Source organism: Apostichopus japonicus, chromosome 16, assembly GCF_037975245.1.
Source record: "Apostichopus japonicus isolate 1M-3 chromosome 16, ASM3797524v1, whole genome shotgun sequence".
In the NCBI taxonomy this organism is placed as follows: Eukaryota; Metazoa; Echinodermata; class Holothuroidea; order Aspidochirotida; family Stichopodidae; genus Apostichopus; species Apostichopus japonicus.
The window spans coordinates 34,673,122-34,691,066 of NC_092576.1; positions in this window are offsets into that span (position 1 = coordinate 34,673,122).

Sequence of the window (17,945 nt, forward strand, 5' to 3'; positions counted from 1 at the left end):
TTTGGCGCGGGGTCTTTCCTAAGAACATAGTTTATTTGAATTCATAGAGTTCATCAATTTTCAACCCTAATTTTGGTTTATAATCAATAAACAATACAATGAAATGTGTATAAGATTGTGTGGACGGTCCACATAATCCGCTCGTACACTTACGATTGTATATTCAAATTGAGATTACGTGTGTTACAGAAAAAAAAATGTTAATACTTCTATATGAATATATTAAATACATTCAATACACATGATTTAAACAGATCTACGAGTTCGGTAAATACAGGATATAAATCAGACCCATATTTGACGGGTTGATTCCTTACTGAATCTGTCGATATTTGGCGCGGGGTCCTTCCTTAGAACACAGTTATTTTGAATTAATATAGTTGATAAATTTAAAACCCTAATTTTTGTTTATAGTCAATAAAAAATATAATGAAATGTGTATAAGATTATGTGGACGGTCCACATAATCCGCTCGTACACTTACGATTATATATTCCAATTGAGATTACGTGTGTTACAGAAAAAACGAAAAGAAAAAAAAACGTTTATACTTCTATATGAATATATTAAATACATTCAATACACATGATTTAAACAGATCTACGAGTTCTGTAAATACAGGATATAAAACAGACCCATATTTGACGGGTTGATTCCTTATTGAATCTGTCGAGATTTGAGGGTGTGTAGCCCTTATTCAGAAGACCGTTGTTGTGAATTAATGTACTTGATTAATTTTTAATATTTTCAATTATACGGTTTTGGTTTAGAATCAATAAACAATACAACATCATACGTATAATATAATGTGGACGATCCACATAAACCGATTATACAATTATGATTATATATTTCAATTGAGATGACGTGGGTTATTAAACAAAAACGTCAATACTACTGTTGCATTCCGGGGGCCCATTAGCACAGCAGAGAATACTGTCAAAAGTTCCTTTATGGAAATGTCGTGGTTAGCTTGTGTATCAGTTAATCGTAGTAAATAGAGACCAGGCCATATTACAATTACAAGAAAATAAAAAATCTCTGCGTACAAGAATTTAGTATATGTGAATGCAAGTTTACCATATAGATTAATTTTCAAAATCTGCGTAAGAGGTGACACTCTGGTACATATACTAAGCAATAAAACAATACAACATGTGACGTAAAATCTCTTTAATTATTTAATTTACAACAACAACATTATCCCCCTAAACATATGCAGATATGTTGTAGACAATAAATTCACTGGTAATACCGATTTACTTAACCCATAACTCTCTTAATAAGACTATAAAACACATCAATTAGCATTTAACCCTACTAAATTACATACCACTTGAATATAAATATTCATGACATGGCGGGCTATGTAGCTCAATGCACAGCTTACTACGGATGAGTATAAAAACCATTCACGTTACACTACTATCCTAATACACACTATTGTCTTAACAGCTTCGTTTTAAACAATTAATATTTGAATGGTTATGAGTATTATCTTACAGGATAAGGGTAATAGCAAGTTTTATTTTCACTTTTCTTTTTAAGTCGGGGGGTAAGGGTGCGGGGGGGGGGGGCACCAATGCCAACCATAACCCGTGCACCGGTGGTCATTGAGGTCAGTTTACAGGAGTGGTTCATTTCCAATGTTCCCAATTAAAGTTGAGATCAAGTTTCATTACAATGTAGGTAAGCCGACTTTCATTTAATATGATATGGCTATCTATTTTTAATTTCAATTTTTCTATGCTCAATGACACATGATATAGACAGACCTACAACTTCGGAAAATAAAGGATATAAACAGACCCTTGTTTGACGTAGTGATGATTAACTGAAATATTTCAAGATTTGAGGGTTTGGCCCTTGTTCAGAAGGCTGTCAGTGTTAATTAGATTAGCTGATCATTTCTGAATATATTCAAGAGGAGCTTTGCTTAAGAATCAATATGTTATACAATATCATGTGTCTCAGATTATGTGGACGGTCCACATAATACGCTCATATACTTACTATTATATATTCCAATTGAGATTACGTGTGTTACTAAAAAAAAAAAAAAAACGTTAATACCACTATCCAAATACATTCTATAGACCAAAAGAAAATATTTAGGTTGTGATCTTTCTTAACAAGCTGCTTTTAAGACAATTATTATGTGAACGGTCAACAGTATTATCATACTAATATTAAGGGTTAAGGATTAGGGTTATTCTTTCGGGGTTTCCTATAATAATCCTAACCCATGTAACGAGGATTGTTGATGCTTGCTTACACTTTTTTCTTCCCAATGTTCCCAAATAAACTTTTGTTAAGACTATATTAGCCTAAAGGTAAACCGTATGACATGCAAAAATATATGTTTATTTGATAAAGTTATCTGTTTTTAATATAAATCTTTATATGCTCAATGATACGTGATTTCAACAGATCTATGAGTTCAGTAATTAAAGGAAATAAAACAGACCCATATTTGACGGGTTGATTCCTTCCTGAATCTGTCGATATTTGTTGCGGGGTCTTTCCTAAGAACATAGTTTATTTGAATTAATAGAGTTCATCAATTTTCAACCCTAATTTTGGTTTATAATCAATAAACAATACAATGAAATGTGTATAAGATTGTGTGGACGGTCCACATAATCCGCTCGTACACTTACGATTGTATATTCCAATTGAGATAACGTGTGTTACAGAAAAAAAATGTTAATACTTCTATATGAATATATTAAAAACATTCAATACACATGATTTAAACAGATCTACGAGTTCGGTAAATACAGGATATAAATCAGACCCATATTTGACGGGTTGATTCCTTACTGAATCTGTCGATATTTGGCGCGGGGTCCTTCCTTAGAACACAGTTATTTTGAATTAATATAGTTGATAAATTTAAAACCCTAATTTTTGTTTATAGTCAATAAAAAATATAATGAAATGTGTATAAGATTATGTGGACGGTCCACATAATCCGCTCGTACACTTACGATTATATATTCCAATTGAGATTACGTGTGTTACAGAAAAAACGAAAAAAAAAAAACGTTTATATACTTCTATATGAATATATTAAATACATTCAATACACATGATTTAAACAGATCTACGAGTTCTGTAAATACAGGATATAAAACAGACCCATATTTGACGGGTTGATTCCTTACTGAATCTGTCGATATTTGGCGCGGGGTCCTTCCTTAGAACACAGTTATTTTGAATTAATATAGTTGATAAATTTAAAACCCTAATTTTTGTTTATGGTCAATAAAAAATATAATGAAATGTGTATAAGATTATGTGGACGGTCCACATAATCCGCTCGTACACTTACGATTATATATTCCAATTGAGATTACGTGTGTTACAGAAAAAACGAAAAAAAAAACGTTTATACTTCTATATGAATATATTAAATACATTCAATACACATGATTTAAACAGATCTACGAGTTCTGTAAATACAGGATATAAAACAGACCCATATTTGACGGGTTGATTCCTTATTGAATCTGTCGAGATTTGAGGGTGTGTAGCCCTTATTCAGAAGACCGTTATTGTGAATTAATGTACTTGATTAATTTTTAATATTTTCAATTATACGGTTTTGGTTTAGAATCAATAAACAATACAACATCATACGTATAATATAATGTGGACGATCCACATAAACCGATTATACAATTATGATTATATATTTCAATTGAGATGACGTGGGTTATTAAACAAAAACGTCAATACTACTGTTGCATTCCGGGGGCCCATTAGCACAGCAGAGAATACTGTCAAAAGTTCCTTTATGGAAATGTCGTGGTTAGCTTGTGTATCAGTTAATCGTAGTAAATAGGGACCAGGCCATATTACAATTACAAGAAAATAAAAAATCTCTGCGTACAAGAATTTAGTATATGTGAATGCAAGTTTACAATATAGATTAATTTTCAAAATCTGCGTAAGTGGTGACACTCTGGTACATATACTAAGCAATAAAACAATACAACATGTGACGTAAAATCTCTTTAACTATTTAATTTACAACAACAACATTATCCCCCTAAACATATGCAAATATGTTGTAGACAATAAATTCACTGGTAATACCGATTTACTTAACCCATAACTCTCTTAATAAGACTATAAAACACATCAATTAGCATTTAACCCTCCTAAATTACATACCACTTGAATATAAATATTCATGACATGGCGGGCTATGTAGCTCAATGCACAGCTTACTACGGATGAGTATAAAAACCATTCACGTTACACTACTATCCTAATACACACTATTGTCTTAACAGCTTCGTTTTAAACAATTAATATTTGAATGGTTATGAGTATTATCTTACAGGATAAGGGTAATAGTAAGTTTTATTTTCACTTTTCTTTTTAAGTCGGGGGGTAAGGGTGCGGGGGGGGGCACCAATGCCAACCATAACCCGTGCACCGGTGGTCATTGAGGTCAGTTTACAGGAGTGGTTCATTTCCAATGTTCCCAATTAAAGTTGAGATCAAGTTTCATTACAATGTAGGTAAGCCGACTTTCATTTAATATGATATGGCTATCTATTTTTAATTTCAATTTTTCTATGCTCAATGACACATGATATAGACAGACCTACAACTTCGGAAAATAAAGGATATAAACAGACCCTTGTTTGACGTAGTGATGATTAACTGAAATATTTCGAGATTTGAGGGTTTGGCCCTTGTTCAGAAGGCTGTCAGTGTTAATTAGATTAGCTGATCATTTCTGAATATATTCAAGAGGAGCTTTGCTTAAGAATCAATATGTTATACAATATCATGTGTCTCAGATTATGTGGACGGTCCACATAATACGCTCATATACTTACGATTATATATTCCAATTGAGATTACGTGTGTTACTAAAAAAAAACAAAAACGTTAATACTACTATCCAAATACATTCTATAGACCAAAAGAAAATATTTAGGTTGTGATCTTTCTTAACAAGCTGCTTTTAAGACAATTATTATGTGAACGGTCAAAAGTATTATCATACTAATATTAAGGGTTAAGGATTAGCGTTATTCTTTCGGGTTTCCTATAATAATCCTAACCCATGTAACGAGGATTGTTGATGCTTGCTTACACTTTTTCCTTCCCAATGTTCCCAAATAAAGTTTTGTTAAGACTATATTAGCCTAAAGGTAAACCGTATGACATGCAAAAATATATGTTTATTTGATAAAGTTATCTGTTTTTAATATAAATCTTTATATGCTCAATGATACGTGATTTCAACAGATCTATGAGTTCAGTAATTAAAGGAAATAAAACAGACCCATATTTGACGGGTTGATTCCTTCCTGAATCTGTCGATATTTGTTGCGGGGTCTTTCCTAAGAACATAGTTTATTTGAATTAATAGAGTTCATCAATTTTCAACCCTAATTTTGGTTTATAATCAATAAACAATACAATGAAATGTGTATACGATTGTGTGGACGGTCCACATAATCCGCTCGTACACTTACGATTGTATATTCCAATTGAGATTACGTGTGTTACAGAAAAAACGAAAAGAAAAAAAAAACGTTTATACTTCTATATGAATATATTAAATACATTCAATACACATGATTTAAACAGATCTACGAGTTCGGTAAATACAGGATATAAATCAGACCCATATTTGACGGGTTGATTCCTTACTGAATCTGTCGATATTTGGCGCGGGGTCCTTCCTTAGAACACAGTTATTTTGAATTAATATAGTTGATAAATTTAAAACCCTAATTTTTGTTTATAGTCAATAAAAAATATAATGAAATGTGTATAAGATTATGTGGACGGTCCACATAATCCGCTCGTACACTTACGATTATATATTCCAATTGAGATTACGTGTGTTACAGAAAAAACGAAAAAAAAAACGTTTATACTTCTATATGAATATATTAAATACATTCAATACACATGATTTAAACAGATCTACGAGTTCTGTAAATACAGGATATAAAACAGACCCATATTTGACGGGTTGATTCCTTATTGAATCTGTCGAGATTTGAGGGTGTGTAGCCCTTATTCAGAAGACCGTTATTGTGAATTAATGTACTTGATTAATTTTTAATATTTTCAATTATACGGTTTTGGTTTAGAATCAATAAACAATACAACATCATACGTATAATATAATGTGGACGATCCACATAAACCGATTATACAATTATGATTATATATTTCAATTGAGATGACGTGGGTTATTAAACAAAAACGTCAATACTACTGTTGCATTCCGGGGGCCCATTAGCACAGCAGAGAATACTGTCAAAAGTTCCTTTATGGAAATGTCGTGGTTAGCTTGTGTATCAGTTAATCGTAGTAAATAGGGACCAGGCCATATTACAATTACAAGAAAATAAAAAATCTCTGCGTACAAGAATTTTGTATATGTGAATGAAAGTTTACAATATAGATTAATTTTCAAAATCTGCGTGAGAGGTGACACTCTGGTACATATACTAAGCAATAAAACAATACAACATGTGACGTAAAATCTCTTTAATTATTTAATTTACAACAACAACATTATCCCCCTAAACATTTGCAAATATGTTGTAGACAATAAATTCACTGGTAATACCGATTTACTTAACCCATAACTCTCTTAATAAGACTATAAAACACATCAATTAGCATTTAACCCTCCTAAATTACATACCACTTGAATATAAATATTCATGACATGGCGGGCTATGTAGCTCAATGCACAGCTTACTACGGATGAGTATAAAAACCATTCACGTTACACTACTATCCTAATACACACTATTGTCTTAACAGCTTCGTTTTAAACAATTAATATTTGAATGGTTATGAGTATTATCTTACAGGATAAGGGTAATAGTAAGTTTTATTTTCACTTTTCTTTTTAAGTCGGGGGGTAAGGGTGCGGGGGGGGGCACCAATGCCAACCATAACCCGTGCACCGGTGGTCATTGAGGTCAGTTTACAGGAGTGGTTCATTTCCAATGTTCCCAATTAAAGTTGAGATCAAGTTTCATTACAATGTAGGTAAGCCGACTTTCATTTAATATGATATGGCTATCTATTTTTAATTTCAATTTTTCTATGCTCAATGACACATGATATAGACAGACCTACAACTTCGGAAAATAAAGGATATAAACAGACCCTTGTTTGACGTAGTGATGATTAACTGAAATATTTCGAGATTTGAGGGTTTGGCCTTTGTTCAGAAGGCTGTCAGTGTTAATTAGATTAGCTGATCATTTCTGAATATATTCAAGAGGAGCTTTGCTTAAGAATCAATATGTTATACAATATCATGTGTCTCAGATGATGTGGACGGTCCACATAATACGCTCATATACTTACGATTATATATTCCAATTGAGATTACGTGTGTTACTAAAAAAAAACAAAAACGTTAATACTACTATCCAAATACATTCTATAGACCAAAAGAAAATATTTAGGTTGTGATCTTTCTTAACAAGCTGCTTTTAAGACAATTATTATGTGAACGGTCAAAAGTATTATCATACTAATATTAAGGGTTAAGGATTAGCGTTATTCTTTCGGGTTTCCTATAATAATCCTAACCCATGTAACGAGGATTGTTGATGCTTGCTTACACTTTTTCCTTCCCAATGTTCCCAAATAAAGTTTTGTTAAGACTATATTAGCCTAAAGGTAAACCGTATGACATGCAAAAATATATGTTTATTTGATAAAGTTATCTGTTTTTAATATAAATCTTTATATGCTCAATGATACGTGATTTCAACAGATCTATGAGTTCAGTAATTAAAGGAAATAAAACAGACCCATATTTGACGGGTTGATTCCTTCCTGAATCTGTCGATATTTGTTGCGGGGTCTTTCCTAAGAACATAGTTTATTTGAATTAATAGAGTTCATCAATTTTCAACCCTAATTTTGGTTTATAATCAATAAACAATACAATGAAATGTGTATACGATTGTGTGGACGGTCCACATAATCCGCTCGTACACTTACGATTGTATATTCCAATTGAGATTACGTGTGTTACAGAAAAAACGAAAAGAAAAAAAAACGTTTATACTTCTATATGAATATATTAAATACATTCAATACACATGATTTAAACAGATCTACGAGTTCGGTAAATACAGGATATAAATCAGACCCATATTTGACGGGTTGATTCCTTACTGAATCTGTCGATATTTGGCGCGGGGTCCTTCCTTAGAACACAGTTATTTTGAATTAATATAGTTGATAAATTTAAAACCCTAATTTTTGTTTATAGTCAATAAAAAATATAATGAAATGTGTATAAGATTATGTGGACGGTCCACATAATCCGCTCGTACACTTACGATTATATATTCCAATTGAGATTACGTGTGTTACAGAAAAAACGAAAAAAAAAACGTTTATACTTCTATATGAATATATTAAATACATTCAATACACATGATTTAAACAGATCTACGAGTTCTGTAAATACAGGATATAAAACAGACCCATATTTGACGGGTTGATTCCTTATTGAATCTGTCGAGATTTGAGGGTGTGTAGCCCTTATTCAGAAGACCGTTATTGTGAATTAATGTACTTGATTAATTTTTAATATTTTCAATTATACGGTTTTGGTTTAGAATCAATAAACAATACAACATCATACGTATAATATAATGTGGACGATCCACATAAACCGATTATACAATTATGATTATATATTTCAATTGAGATGACGTGGGTTATTAAACAAAAACGTCAATACTACTGTTGCATTCCGGGGGCCCATTAGCACAGCAGAGAATACTGTCAAAAGTTCCTTTATGGAAATGTCGTGGTTAGCTTGTGTATCAGTTAATCGTAGTAAATAGGGACCAGGCCATATTACAATTACAAGAAAATAAAAAATCTCTGCGTACAAGAATTTTGTATATGTGAATGAAAGTTTACAATATAGATTAATTTTCAAAATCTGCGTAAGAGGTGACACTCTGGTACATATACTAAGCAATAAAACAATACAACATGTGACGTAAAATCTCTTTAATTATTTAATTTACAACAACAACATTATCCCCCTAAACATTTGCAAATATGTTGTAGACAATAAATTCACTGGTAATACCGATTTACTTAACCCATAACTCTCTTAATAAGACTATAAAACACATCAATTAGCATTTAACCCTACTAAATTACATACCACTTGAATATAAATATTCATGACATGGCGGGCTATGTAGCTCAATGCACAGCTTACTACGGATGAGTATAAAAACCATTCACGTTACACTACTATCCTAATACACACTATTGTCTTAACAGCTTCGTTTTAAACAATTAATATTTGAATGGTTATGAGTATTATCTTACAGGATAAGGGTAATAGTAAGTTTTATTTTCACTTTTCTTTTTAAGTCGGGGGGTAAGGGTGCGGGGGGGGGGGCACCAATGCCAACCATAACCCGTGCACCGGTGGTCATTGAGGTCAGTTTACAGGAGTGGTTCATTTCCAATGTTCCCAATTAAAGTTGAGATCAAGTTTCATTACCATGTAGGTAAGCCGACTTTCATTTAATATGATATGGCTATCTATTTTTAATTTCAATTTTTCTATGCTCAATGACACATGATATAGACAGACCTACAACTTCGGAAAATAAAGGATATAAACAGACCCTTGTTTGACGGAGTGGATGATTAACTGAAATATTTCGAGATTTGAGGGTTTGGCCCTTGTTCAGAAGGCTGTCAGTGTTAATTAGATTAGCTGATCATTTCTGAATATATTCAAGAGGAGCTTTGCTTAAGAATCAATATGTTATACAATATCATGTGTCTCAGATTATGTGGACGGTCCACATAATACGCTCATATACTTACGATTATATATTCCAATTGAGATTACGTGTGTTACTAAAAAAAAAAAAACGTTAATACTACTATCCAAATACATTCTATAGACCAAAAGAAAATATTTAGGTTGTGATCTTTCTTAACAAGCTGCTTTTAAGACAATTATTATGTGAACGGTCGACAGTATTATCATACTAATATTAAGGGTTAAGGATTAGGGTTATTCTTTCGGGGTTTCCTATAATAATCCTAACCCATGTAACGAGGATTGTTGATGCTTGCTTACACTTTTTTCTTCCCAATGTTCCCAAATAAAGTTTTGTTAAGACTATATTAGCCTAAAGGTAAACCGTATGACATGCAAAAATATGTTTATTTGATAAAGTTATCTGTTTTTAATATAAATCTTTATATGCTCAATGATACGTGATTTCAACAGATCTATGAGTTCAGTAATTAAAGGAAATAAAACAGACCCATATTTGACGGGTTGATTCCTTCCTGAATCTGTCGATATTTGGTGCGGGGTCTTTCCTAAGAACATAGTTTATTTGAATTAATAGAGTTCATCAATTTTCAACCCTAATTTTGGTTTATAATCAATAAACAATACAATGAAATGTGTATAAGATTGTGTGGACGGTCCACATAATCCGCTCGTACACTTACGATTGTATATTCCAATTGAGATTACGTGTGTTACAGAAAAAAAATGTTAATACTTCTATATGAATATATTAAATACATTCAATACACATGATTTAAACAGATCTACGAGTTCGGTAAATACAGGATATAAATCAGACCCATATTTGACGGGTTGATTCCTTACTGAATCTGTCGATATTTGGCGCGGGGTCCTTCCTTAGAACACAGTTATTTTGAATTAATATAGTTGATAAATTTAAAACCCTAATTTTTGTTTATAGTCAATAAAAAATATAATGAAATGTGTATAAGATTATGTGGACGGTCCACATAATCCGCTCGTACACTTACGATTATATATTCCAATTGAGATTACGTGTGTTACAGAAAAAAAGAAAAAAAAAACGTTTATACTTCTATATGAATATATTAAATACATTCAATACACATGATTTAAACAGATCTACGAGTTCTGTAAATACAGGATATAAAACAGACCCATATTTGACGGGTTGATTCCTTACTGAATCTGTCGATATTTGGCGCGGGGTCCTTCCTTAGAACACAGTTATTTTGAATTAATATAGTTGATAAATTTAAAACCCTAATTTTTGTTTATGGTCAATAAAAAATATAATGAAATGTGTATAAGATTATGTGGACGGTCCACATAATCCGCTCGTACACTTACGATTATATATTCCAATTGAGATTACGTGTGTTACAGAAAAAACGAAAAGAAAAAAAAAACGTTTATACTTCTATATGAATATATTAAATACATTCAATACACATGATTTAAACAGATCTACGAGTTCTGTAAATACAGGATATAAAACAGACCCATATTTGACGGGTTGATTCCTTATTGAATCTGTCGAGATTTGAGGGTGTGTAGCCCTTATTCAGATGACCGTTATTGTGAATTAATGTACTTGATTAATTTTTAATATTTTCAATTATACGGTTTTGGTTTAGAATCAATAAACAATACAACATCATACGTATAATATAATGTGGACGATCCACATAAACCGATTATACAATTATGATTATATATTTCAATTGAGATGACGTGGGTTATTAAACAAAAACGTCAATACTACTGTTGCATTCCGGGGGCCCATTAGCACAGCAGAGAATACTGTCAAAAGTTCCTTTATGGAAATGTCGTGGTTAGCTTGTGTATCAGTTAATCGTAGTAAATAGGGACCAGGCCATATTACAATTACAAGAAAATTAAAAATCTCTGCGTACAAGAATTTAGTATATGTGAATGCAAGTTTACAATATAGATTAATTTTCAAAATCTGCGTAAGTGGTGACACTCTGGTACATATACTAAGCAATAAAACAATACAACATGTGACGTAAAATCTCTTTAACTATTTAATTTACAACAACAACATTATCCCCCTAAACATATGCAAATATGTTGTAGACAATAAATTCACTGGTAATACCGATTTACTTAACCCATAACTCTCTTAATAAGACTATAAAACACATCAATTAGCATTTAACCCTCCTAAATTACATACCACTTGAATATAAATATTCATGACATGGCGGGCTATGTAGCTCAATGCACAGCTTACTACGGATGAGTATAAAAACCATTCACGTTACACTACTATCCTAATACACACTATTGTCTTAACAGCTTCGTTTTAAACAATTAATATTTGAATGGTTATGAGTATTATCTTACAGGATAAGGGTAATAGTAAGTTTTATTTTCACTTTTCTTTTTAAGTCGGGGGGTAAGGGTGCGGGGGGGGGCACCAATGCCAACCATAACCCGTGCACCGGTGGTCATTGAGGTCAGTTTACAGGAGTGGTTCATTTCCAATGTTCCCAATTAAAGTTGAGATCAAGTTTCATTACAATGTAGGTAAGCCGACTTTCATTTAATATGATATGGCTATCTATTTTTAATTTCAATTTTTCTATGCTCAATGACACATGATATAGACAGACCTACAACTTCGGAAAATAAAGGATATAAACAGACCCTTGTTTGACGGAGTGGATGATTAACTGAAATATTTCGAGATTTGAGGGTTTGGCCCTTGTTCAGAAGGCTGTCAGTGTTAATTAGATTAGCTGATCATTTCTGAATATATTCAAGAGGAGCTTTGCTTAAGAATCAATATGTTATACAATATCATGTGTCTCAGATTATGTGGACGGTCCACATAATACGCTCATATACTTACGATTATATATTCCAATTGAGATTACGTGTGTTACTAAAAAAAAAAAAACGTTAATACTACTATCCAAATACATTCTATAGACCAAAAGAAAATATTTAGGTTGTGATCTTTCTTAACAAGCTGCTTTTAAGACAATTATTATGTGAACGGTCAACAGTATTATCACACTAATATTAAGGGTTAAGGATTAGGGTTATTCTTTCGGGGTTTCCTATAATAACGAGGATTGTTGATGCTTGCTTACATTTTTTCTTCCCAATGTTCCTAAATAAACTTTTGTTAAGAATATATTAACCTAAAGGTAAACCGTATGGCATGCCAAAAAATATATATTTGATAAAGTTATCTGTTTTTAATATTAATCTTTATATGCTCAATGACACATGATTTAAACAGATCTACGAATTAGTAATCAGTAATAAAAGGATATAAAACAGACCTATATTTGACGGGTTGATTCCTTCCTGAATCTGCCGATATTTGGTGCGGGGTCCTTCCTTAGAACACAGTCTTTTTGAATTAATAGAGTTCATCAATTTTTAACCCTAATTTTTGTTTATCATCAATAAATAATACAATGAAATGTGTATAAGATTATGTGGACGGTCCACAGAATCCGCTCATACACTTACGATTATATATTCCAATTGAAATTACTGTGTTACAACAACAAAAAAGACGTTAATACGATGTGATTACTTTCAATGCATTCAATACACAGATCTACAACTTCGGAAAATAAAGGATATAAACAGACGCTGACCCTTGTTTAACGGAGTGATGATTAAGTGAAACATTTATATATCTATATTGAATTTGAGTTTTTCTACGCTCAATGACACATGATATAGACAGATCTACAACTTCGGAAAATAAAGGATATAAACAGACCCTTGTTTGACGGAGTGATGATTCCATGAAATCAGGGACGTAGCTAAGGCCTGATCATTGGGGGAGGGGGGGGGGGGTAGTGGCTGAAATTGCAACTGGATAGGTTTTGGAGCCATAAAATTCCGGCTGTTGTTTGTTCTCCCACCCTCCCCCCTGCTCTACTCGCCAACATTCACATATTGAATACCACTGGCCCTCACTTCACAAACTTCTATAAACACTCTGGTTAAGCAAAGCAGGTAAGCAACTAAGTAAAGTTATCTGCTTGAAGGCTTTATAGACTACTGACTACAAAAGCTATGTTAATGTAACAAAGGGGAAAACTTTTTATTTTCAACAAATTATATTCGACGACAAAGTGAGTTACCAAAAATACAGAGCTTTTATTGGCACGCTTAATATTTTTTCTTTGGGGGGGGGGGGGGGTGGGTGGGGGATATTTATTACTCACATGAAATGTTTTAATTGTTCGCTTCATTCCAACTGATCATTCGGAATGAAGTGAACAATTAAACATTTTGCAGAAAAATGTTGAGTTGACGAGTTACGATAAGTTGGCAATTAAACACATTGAACATTTTGCAGAAAATGTTTCAATTGCTCAGATGGAATGAAGTGAACGATCGGAAATTTTGCAGAAAAATGTCAAACTGACGAGATAATGATAAGTTATCAATTAAACATTTTTCAGAAAATTGTTCAATTGATCAGTTAAAGCAACTGAGCAATCCAACATTTTCTGATTTTTGATATCATTTTATCTTGTTACTGAAAAATGTCAAATTATGGGCCAGAGTTTTTGTTATGTTGATGGCACTTTTAAGCTTCCGTAGATTAGCATTCAGCGTTTTTTGTATACATAGAGACAATGTATATCTTGAACTTACTTGAAGCTAGCGAACTGGGAGTATTCAAAATCATACGAAGTTTTGTATGGTGGAGTATAAAGATCGCGTGACAGAATTTCTCAATGTGACAAGGAAAACGTGGTAAAAATGACTGATTGAAGGTCAATTTTGACCGAAAATTTTAGTTCACTCACAAATTACAAGAATATGTGAAAATGAGAGTTCGACAGTCGGAAAAATGAGAGTGCGACAGTCGGAAATTCAGACTGTCGCACTCAAATTTTCCAAGTATCGTCAGTTTGACCAAGATTGGGGGGGGGGGGGAGGGTTATCTATTTTTAATTTGAATCTATTTATGCTCAATGATACATGAATTAAACAGATCTACCAGTTCGGTTAATAAAGGATATTAACAGTCCCATATTTGACCGGTTTAAGTCTTCCTGTAGAATATCGAGATTTTATGGGTGGGCGTCCCTCCCAGATTCTTCTTGTTGTGAATTATAGTAGTTGATAAATGTGTAATATTTTCAATTAGGGGATTGGTTATCTGGAAATGGTATTTATAGTAAGCAGTATACTTTTCTGTATCCTACATAATATTGCGATATGGTATTTGTCGACTTTTAACGTGCGATTCATCGCTATACGTGCATGATATAGGGGTGTTACTAAAACGAATGACAATTGCGTTACACATAACGAATGACAATATGTTGTACACACTAAAAAATTGCGTTGACTAAAACGAATGACAGCACAAACATTTGCTTCAACCGGATATCACAATTCAGACTTCGTGGGTATCTAGATCTAGTAAAGTACGGACAAGATAAAAACACACCTTATAGTAAGCGAAATTGTTAGTCTGATTTTAAAAAGTAAAATTTAACGTCATTTTCCCGATATGATTTGTTAGAAACTAACAATACTATAATCTTGAAACGGCTTCAGTTATCTTTCTATATAAATCTACAGAGGTAAAAAGCACAGCACTCAAGCGCATTCTCACACAAAAACTTTCCCTGTGGTTTCTATCCGTAAATTACACCAAAACCCTGCAACTACGTACATACGTAACATGCGATTTTCCTCAAATCATTTTTGCGCAGAAAACCAATAACCGCATTTACTCCACTCCGTTAATCATTCTATCTCTTCTCAACACTGTCCTTCGTTGTCATTCGTTGTCATTCGCTGTCATTTGCTGTCATTCGCTGTCATTCGCAAATGATAATTAACCCTGTACAAAGTCAATTGTCATTCGGTCATTCGCTGTCATTCGTTTTAGTTTGTCCCTGATATAGCCTGGGCCATTAGTATACTTTCTTTGAATATCACTTGACGGCTTATTCAAAGAAATCGGCAGTGCAAAAAAACGGACGGTTTAAATCTATCTCTGACTAATCTATGAAAAAGCAAATGGACAATGGGAATCGTAAGAGAGAACATCTGAAGCGGGGGGGGGGGGGGTTGTAGGTGGTTGGAAAAGGTTGGAAAAAAACACCAAGTAAACATCGATTTTCATGTTGACAACATCATTTGAATTTCAAGACATCTTTTATATCTACTCGAAATTCGAAGTATTGTTATTTGTTTGTTTATTTATATAGGCCTTTATGTTTAGATGGGGCAAGAAAAAAAAAGAAGGTTAAAGGTAAGCTTTACTTAGAATGTCTGAAAACAATTTGGAGAGTCCAGACATCCAGGAATTAGTACTTTTTGAAATCTTTACGAAACTTCCCTAACGATAGCGTGCTTTAAGGGGCCAATGCAGCAGACCTGCCACGAACACGTTAATGCACATGCATATTTGGTTGGTTGCAAACTTTCAGGCACATTTTGAAGCAATAAATACTAAAAAAGGTGTAACGAAAAAATATACAAACAATGATCACTGTATTTATCATCAACATTGAGGAAAACATTGCATGCATTCCATTGCTGTCATTTTGCAAGCTTATTATTGATCAAAGACTGTCAAAAAAAAAAAAAAATGTACATCATAAATTTCAAGATTGAACATTTGCAGTACTATATATACGTATATGCGGCTGTGCAATGTCGTTTGTGTTGGTTGTTAGCGATACTGCTGTCATGGTGGTTGAATAATTATCCTCTTCGACATTGTCATGTGTTATGTTTGCTACCTTTTTAAATATAGGAATAAGTTATGTTGTAACTCTCTAACAGCGTAGAGCAGGAAGCAGAGAACAATGTGAAATTTACAGAACCTTTATAAAAGACATTTTACATGGAATTTTTTTTTTTTCGTGTCGAAAGCAGCGCCATTTTGACTTCCTCCCTCGCATGATAAATTTCTGACACCTTCAAATAGTTTTGGTTAGGCTTATTTAATAATTCAAGATCAAGTGTATAAGATTTGTGGACGGTCCACACAATGCTCTCGTATACTCACGATAATAATATTCGAAGCGAATTGCTTAGCAAAGATGTTAATATAAAAGGAGTTGTATCGAAGGTTTACAACACATAAACCATGTTTGTGCCTTCAAATTCTTCTTGAGCAAAGCAAAAGAAAAACCAAGAAAAAGATCATACACAACAAATGTCATCAGGTTGCTTTAAGTTGGTTTATCTCTTCCAAATAGTTTACAAAGGTTAAATAGAATGAAAGAAGTACAGTGTTACACATGAACACAGGACATTGGTCTTGTTTTAATTAACAATGAATAAAAAAAGGACTACCATTTCAAAATATCAAAATCTAAACTGATATGAACATCAAAACATTTAATGGAAAAAAGCACTACATCTCAAAATATAAACTGATATGAACATTAAAACATTTAATAAAAAAAGCACATCTCAAATAAAAACTGATATTGAACATTAAAACATTGATTAAAATAAAGTACTACATCTCAAAATATAAACTGATATGAACAACAACAACAAAGAATGGGCAAGACTACACCAATGGTGTTGTCATCTACAGCAAAATATATAGTGAAAACCTGCACTCAATTTAATCCCCTGCCTGTCCCCAAAGCCCCTCCCTGCTCACCTCAATACCCAATATTTACTAGTCTTACTAACACAGTTATAGCAATCAAACTTTCAGCTTTGCATTCATTCAAATGTATGATGTTGACTAAGCTCTGCCCACTAGTTTAATAATATGCATAATCCTACTGACATATAATTTGTTCAAAAGTTCCTTTGCACCACATAATACATGCTGTAGGAAAAGGACCATATACATTAGGCAAAAATATAACTATGTCATATGACGATCTTTCAATATGTTATCATCGGACATTAATCACTCATTAATATGAATGACATATATATGCAAAAATGACAGGGGATAAAGGTTATGGTCCAATTGAAATATTTGTACCACAATGAGAGACATATTTCTATATAAAAAATATATATCAATTTTAAATTTTGGCACAAAACAACTTCATTTGCACCATCTTCCATAGTTTACTAATACCTCAGTTTATTAGTAATGCTA